The sequence below is a fragment of the Dipteris shenzhenensis genome, chromosome 5 (assembly GCF_047967505.1).
Source record: "Dipteris shenzhenensis isolate YYH24624 ecotype China chromosome 5, Dip_SZ_1.0, whole genome shotgun sequence".
In the NCBI taxonomy this organism is placed as follows: domain Eukaryota; kingdom Viridiplantae; phylum Streptophyta; class Polypodiopsida; order Gleicheniales; family Dipteridaceae; genus Dipteris; species Dipteris shenzhenensis.
In genome coordinates this window covers 31,999,960-32,007,290 of record NC_141600.1, presented here as the reverse complement: position 1 = coordinate 32,007,290, position 7,331 = coordinate 31,999,960, and the positions used below count along the sequence as shown (strand labels likewise).

The 7,331-nt window shown below is 39.6% G+C and overlaps 1 pseudogene across 1 annotated transcript; it reads right to left on the bottom strand.

Moving 5' to 3' along the window:
• Nucleotides 1-3,305: 3,305 nt before the first annotated feature.
• On the bottom strand, nucleotides 3,306-6,711 carry LOC147901894 (long chain acyl-CoA synthetase 8-like; annotated as a pseudogene). Its single transcript, XR_015540979.1, has 6 exons — nucleotides 6,476-6,711; nucleotides 5,747-5,865; nucleotides 4,291-4,422; nucleotides 4,037-4,171; nucleotides 3,722-3,928; nucleotides 3,306-3,615 (listed from the first exon to the last, which is right to left on the bottom strand). The product of XR_015540979.1 is annotated as a long chain acyl-CoA synthetase 8-like (transcript).
• Nucleotides 6,712-7,331: the final 620 nt, after the last annotated feature.

Below are 7,331 nucleotides of genomic sequence, written 5' to 3'. Positions count from 1 at the left end.
TGTAAGATGTAAAGGACACCTTAGGCCTGGACAAAATTCCCTAAAGTACTTGATCAATAGGACCACAAAATGGCATGAGAGTTGCACATCTAAGAAAGCTTCCTTAGTTATGAAGTTTCTATTCAATGTATAGTTGGCATGATGAACAATCCAAGACCTCCAAATTTGAAAGAAAAAAGAGACTTTGCCCGCAAGATAGACTCGATCCACAAGATTCAAATGTGGAGATAAGAAGATGTCGATGTAGTCCCCAGCAATTTCAAGATAAGCTTGTGTTCCTAGCATGCTCCTCTCTTTTCTATGAATTCCATTGTTTGCCAATTCTCCCAAGCACCATTGCACTTGTCTACTGCATATTCTTTGAGCTCCAGCCCAATTTTGACGATCATCTCACCTAATGTCTCCCTCCCTTAGCATATGCTTGTCGATAGAAAAAGCATCATACACATATGCTTCTCCTCTTTCCACTTCAAATCCCAAAAACCTAATTTTTCCATGTCAATATTAGGAGGCAAGTCATCTCGCAAGTCTTCTGCACATTTCTTCATATTTCCTATGATGCTATTGATCATGTGACATACTCCACCTTCATTCATTTCACTCTTGGGCAACGTCTCTCCCATTGTGTCAGCTATGACCTCACTGTAGAAACACTCTATCCGTATTGCATTGCTAGTTATGTTTGTTATTTGCTCCTTGCTCATCTTACTTATCCCTATACAAAGATACCGCCTAATGACTTTGAGCCAATTTTTCCTTTGCTCTGCTTGCATCTTTTCACAAAAGGATTTTTGGCAAAACATGCATGAAAAAACCAAGTATTGAGAGAGAATCTAAAATATATTCATATTTTAAATAATCAATGAAAACAAAGTTAATTACAATAAAGAACACAACGAACTCCATTCTTATGAAATTCGTATCATGCTTACATGGGCCTACCATTTGAGTGTGTGGAGAAGTGTGTGTTAGACACTAGATAATCAACATTGGAAGAGTATTTCAAATAATATCCAATGGTTGATGACCCACAACTGATTAAAGATAAGATTCAACTTAGAATCCTTATACATAAGCAGCTTTCAAAGACCGCATTGATAGGCATGAATCAAAGACGCAAATATCATTGGCTCTAGCATTGTTACCTTACATGTATGAGCATGAATCTCGGATGTATATTTATTAGAAAGTTTACAACCTCTACACACCAAAGGTTGTAACGACATCAAAGGTTGAATATTACAACCAAATGTCGAAATGCAGACTTACTTACTTAACCGCACATATAATCGAGTAATACGATCCAATGCGGAAAGATAAGCACCATGCAAATGCATGGCCTAAGTAATTGACTCAAATATTACATTACAAATCAGATGATCGACGTATTATGTCGAAAGGCCAAATACGACACTACGTCGATATCTAATAGTCATGTAATATCAAGAATAAAAAAGTTATGACATTGACATACTATATGAAAAGACGACACTACATCGGACATACGTGAAGAAGAAACCCCCCCAAAAAAAGCTTATCAACTTATCGAAAATTTGCCAACAGATGGGTTATTGAGCAGAGAAAGAAAAGCTATCATACCTTTATTTCAATTATAGTCTTGATTTTGGATTGCTAACCAGGCATAAAGCGAACAGAGAGTCTCCTTGGTGACCTGCACAAATCCAAGGGACAATTAATAGAAATCCTCTCAGTAGAAGGCAAGCTATAAACTCCAGTTGAGTCATTCCCAAAACTACCTTTTCGAGATGCAGTGCCTTATGAACAAACTTATTAGAGAGCTTATGTAAGGTAAAGGGGAAAAAAGTAAGGTAAATGAGGAATCCTAAGCTATGGATGAGCAACCCAACTTCAAATTGCGCATATTAGACTCCAAAATCTTACAGTCAAACAAAATTCCAAGCAGGTACTCTTCTGGCTTCAGTACTGTTTGTCCATCACCTTCTAGCAATCCTGCATCCAAGATTTGAAGAAGCACCAATACTTCCCCTTCTGCCTTCGAAGAAGGCCAATTCCTTCCAATCTCGTATCACCTGAGACAAATGAAGAGCAGACAGCATGCTATAAAGGCTCAGGAATCTATTATTTAAATCACAAATCTGCTAGGCTGCCAGACTAAAAGCGATCTCCCATGGCCAATAGACACAGGAAGGATGGTGCCAGAAAGGGACAAGAGGTCCCACAACCAGAAGAGTGACCTGGTGAGTTCTTCTATGAAGCATTCCCTCACAACATCTATGGACTGAATTGTGTATGCCAGACAACATGTTTCAAGTAATAAACCAATTGCCTCTCTTGATCCCGCCAAGCAAGAAAGCAATACCGGCCACATCTTCTGGGATTGCCCATGACTAGAGAAGGATGGGGTTGATAAACTAGTGGCCCTTACTTCACGCAATAATTGTGAGTGTGGAGGACAGCATCTTGGATGGTTCCTACAGTGGTAGTCTGACTAATCTCCAATCCTCTTCCACTGCATAAAGAACCATTTCACCTCCTTGATCCCAAAGAAAGCAAATAACCTAGTAGTGGAACTCCTCTACCAGAGAAGACTCCCAGCCAATGGATGCATCTCCTTGTCCCTATCTGAGATTGAATCTAAACAATCCAGAGATAGCCAATCTGCACAACAAGGTTTTGACCACCTTGAAGGTCCTGAGTAATGCTGTCCCTCCCTCTTAATGCTCTCCAGGAACCAACTTGGATGCTAGTTCTCTCACCCATCTCAACCAGTGCATGGAACCTGAGTGCACATATTCTTCCAGATAATATAAACCTAAGATAATCCCTATCTCTTGTACTATGACAAATACAGCAGACTTCAGCAGGATTTTTTCATTTCCTATTGCATCCACTGCTGTGAGTTGGTCCCATGGATTGCGACCTGCAAACGGGTAAAATATTCAAAGAAGAAAAGAAAAAATAGAAGAGCCCAGAAAGAGGTTACATGTGCCAATACATCTGTAACTTCCTGAACAAGCAAATAGGAGTCTCATCCTGCCCTTTGTGTTAGAAGGAAGACTTTTTGGAAACCATTTCCAATACCGAGGTTCTTGATAAAATTGCATTCATATTCTCAAATACTTCATTTAAAAATTCATGCCAAGCACAAGCAAGATTCTCGAGTACATAGCAAAGAAAAATTAAGTATATATCAATGTCACCTTTGTTCCATTTAAAAAAAAATATGGAACATTCTAAGCAATCTGTTGTACAGGTTGGGCAGGAAAACCATGCAATGAGTTTTTAATATTTGTAGTAAACAGTTACAAATACAGTTTCTGATGAGATGCTAGCAGATTACTCAAGATCTGAATACTCTCCCTATTTAGAAAATAATTTCCTCTCAAATGGAATAACCCATTGTGATCTGATTAAATTAGTGTCCCAATATTCACAAATAACATCAATACATATAAATCCTTAACCTTGTTATGCATACAGTTCCCTCAGGTCATCTGCAAAGGCCTTCCTTGCATTTTCTCTTTTCAATTTCAGGGTAGCCGTTACCAGACCAGACTCTAGTGTCCATGGATCTGGTGAGATCTTGATTTTGGATGGGATTTCAAACTTTTCCAGTTTGGCCGATTTCCCGATCTGGTGCACAACATTAAAGCGCATGTGAATTTTCAAAGAATGGTGATGGCATGCTATTCTTCATTTCCATTCACTAAATAGATTCCACCAACAAATGAAGACCCACCTTGTGCAACGAGTTGATGACCTCCTTTACCGCTTCCTTCTTCGAGCAAAGATCTGAAAAATCCTTGTATTCAATGCCTTGCTTCTGAGCCCAGTTCTCAACAGCAATCTGTGATGCAACTACAATAGCCACACAATTGCTATGGAATGGATCGGCATGCAACATGATGTTGTCTACATAAGGGCTTGCTACGAGGATTGCCTCAACCTGCAATTTGTCAAAAGAGAACACTGATATCAGTTGAGAAAATAAGTGGAAAATGTGAGCTTTCTAAAAAAAGCTGGACATGAATTTCTGATAAAAAGATTGCCTTGCCTTTCCAAGAGATACATATTCCCCATGTTGAAGCTTTACAATATCTTTTCTCCTATCAATTATCTCCAGGCAGCCATCTGGATGAAACTGTCCAATATCTCTTGTATAGAACCACCGTAAACCATTCTCATCCACCTTCACAATGCAAGCACCTGACCACTTGTGAGAGAAATAAATGTACAAGTTCAATCCAGTCAGTGAAGAACACGATTTCAATCCAGTCAGTGAAGGATACAACAAAATGGAGAACTTACCTTATAAACTTCATCTGTTTTAGCCTGATTCTTGAAATAGCCAAGAGTCACAGAAGGCCCACCAATTACTATTTCACCCCTTGGCATTGGGCTATCTGTTATTTTGTAGCCTCCCTCCTCCCAGTCAACCAACTGTTGAAGCAAAAAAGTGCAAATATCAGAATGTCTCTCAACTCTACAAAATTCCTTGTTTACCCATGAATAAATTGATTCGAGGGTACATCCCTGCAAAGAGTAAAGGTGAGAGAGCAGGCATGAAACGGATGAAAAGTGGGATGGGTAAGACTTATTTTGTAGCCTCCCTCCTCCCAGTCAACCAACTGTTGGAAGCAAAAAAGGTGCAAATATCAGAATGACTATCAACTCTACAAAAGGAAAAGACAAATTCCTTGTTTACCCAGGCATAAACTAATTTGAGGGTGCATCCCTGCGAAGAGTAGAGATGAGAGAGCAGGCATGAAAGGGATGCAAAGTGGGGTGGGCGTATTTTTACCCCTTCTCTCATATTACTTCCCCTCTCCCTTCCTGTCAAGGCCTTGTAAACTTTGCAGGGGCTTCGCCACCCCCCCTTCCACACTTCCTCCTCCCACCCCCCACCCCCCCTAATCTCTCATATTACTTCCCCTCCCCCTTCTTGTCCAGGCCTTGAAACATTGTGGAGGCTTTGCCACCCTCCCCTTCCACGGCTTTTTCCCTGCAATCCCCCATCCCAAACAAAATAGGGAATTAAAAAACAAAGGTTCCCGTGCTGCATGTCCATCTACCCACAATGCTATGCAGGTGTCAAGTCCTTGATCTCTCCTCATTTGCAGGCTCATAGGTGGGGCACTGACCCTATACAAAAAAGTCGCAGCCTACCATGTGGAACCCTGTTTTAATGATACCATCATGAGTGAGTACGACAAGGAATGCACAACAGAAGGAGAGACGAGGAGAGGTTGGTCAATTTGAGCAGGATTTTTTCAGCACCCTTTGAGAGGATGGCTATATTCAGTTAAGAGAGGAGCTAGAGAGGAACACAGCAAAACAAAGACCCCTCCTCTGTGGAAGACTTTTTCTTAGAATACTGATCTGCAAATTCTTATCAGATCCACAACTTAGTTGCCATATAGATGATAAAATTGGGATATATTTACAAACAATGACCATACAAGGTTTCAAATACAGGATGTACAAATGAGGGGCTTACTAACAATTCCAGATGTTCCATGATGGATCTATGGGTCTAATGAGCTGGACAAGTAACTATTAAATGTTAGACAAAGATATTCTGAATAACTCCAGCATTTTAAACATCCAACATAATCTTTTCAACATTACCAGAAGCTCTATCAGTATTTGTAATGTCCTTGGACATCAACATGTATCCCATCCCCAATGAACCCCAAGACCAAAAATGTTCCATGTAATTAATATGTCCCAAAGGGGAACACTTATTAATTTCCCATCACCATACCTTAATGTAGCAATGCAGGACTGGTGGGCCAACCCCGACCAACAGAAATATCATCCCATTCTGAAAAGGTTGCTCCAGCACAAGTTTTAGTGAGACCATAACCCTGTCCAATGGGTGCCCTGCAAAAAAAAGAGTAAAACTTCCATGAAGATAAAAGGATACTTTTACTAGGATTTTGAAAACATGCTAGAATTCTATTTAGAAAGCTTCCAAAAAACTAGCATAACTGGCGCAACAGGCAACTGTAATAACATGCCTCGCAATGGTAACCTCAAAATGACAGTCTAGAATGAAAAGGTCATACTATTAAATGGAGTGTAAGCATTTCTTGTGAAGCTTTGCTTTTTATTACAGATTTTGACAAGCATTGTGACACTTGTAAAGAAGGATCCATGCACAATTGACCTAGCATGCGAAGATGGTTGCTGAGATTAAAATATTTCTAATCATAAATTATTCCACTTGTCAACCCCAAAATATCTAATTTATTTGCTAGATTATATTGTTTGTCTGTCCCCATGGCCTCCAAAAGATCTGTCAAAGAGATTTAAAGACTTGGCCTGACACTGACTCTTTCTTCTTGGGCTTTGCCTCCTTTTTCTGATCTGCCTTCTTTCTTCCTACAATCTCACACAAGATGTTGAGGATGATCACAATAGTACAAATTTCCTCCTCTTACTCTCATTGTTTGAAGACTTGCCATCCCCTAAAAAAATACTTAAGCCTTACTGGGTTTGCATTTGCAAAAGCAGTAAATGCTTTGTTGTTGCCATCTTACCCTGCAACTTCAACCTAGCTTTCTCCTGGAGTAACAGAGGACAAACCTCCTTAAAGGTGAGAGGTTTCAACTTTACTCTAGCCATTAGGGCAGTAACCAGCCCATTGAAGCTATGTGGAAGCTTGCTTTTGAATAGCTTGGCAAGCTGACTGATGTCAACCTTTTGACACACCGAATGAGGTGCCATGGATACTTGTGTAGCTTCCCTAAAGTTTCCGTCAACCTTGAATCCTTTGCACTCACTGCAAACGGCTGCTGAAATGAAAAAAGTGCTGAAAGAGTACTAAGAGAAGGTGAAGGGTGTTGAAATAAAAAAGGTGAAGGCTACTGAAACTATCAAATTGGACAGAAATTAGACATAAGTGATAATATGTTCTCAAAAAGTGCTCCAAAATATGTCAAAAAACCACTGTGACAGTGCTCTGCATTTTGATTACATTTAATATCCAAGTGATTACACTTATTATATGATAGTACAAATATATATGGCTATTTGAATACATCTAATATATGCTGCTACATTTATACTGCTTTCACTTTCTCTTTATTAAAGTGTTCAAAACTAGCACGGTAGCTGCAACTATTAGATCGGCTTGCAAACCAACATGGTGGTTGTTAATTCTACCACTGGGTTGGTCATCATTGTAGAGCATACATTGAAATCCTGTGCATTCAAAACCACTCATTGTGCTTGGCGTATGCAACCAACATGATGTGGAAGTGGAAAAAGTGCTCATACTTAAAAGATGCTTAACATATACATTGTAAAGATGTTGAACATATACGTTGTAAAGACTAACTTGAGGC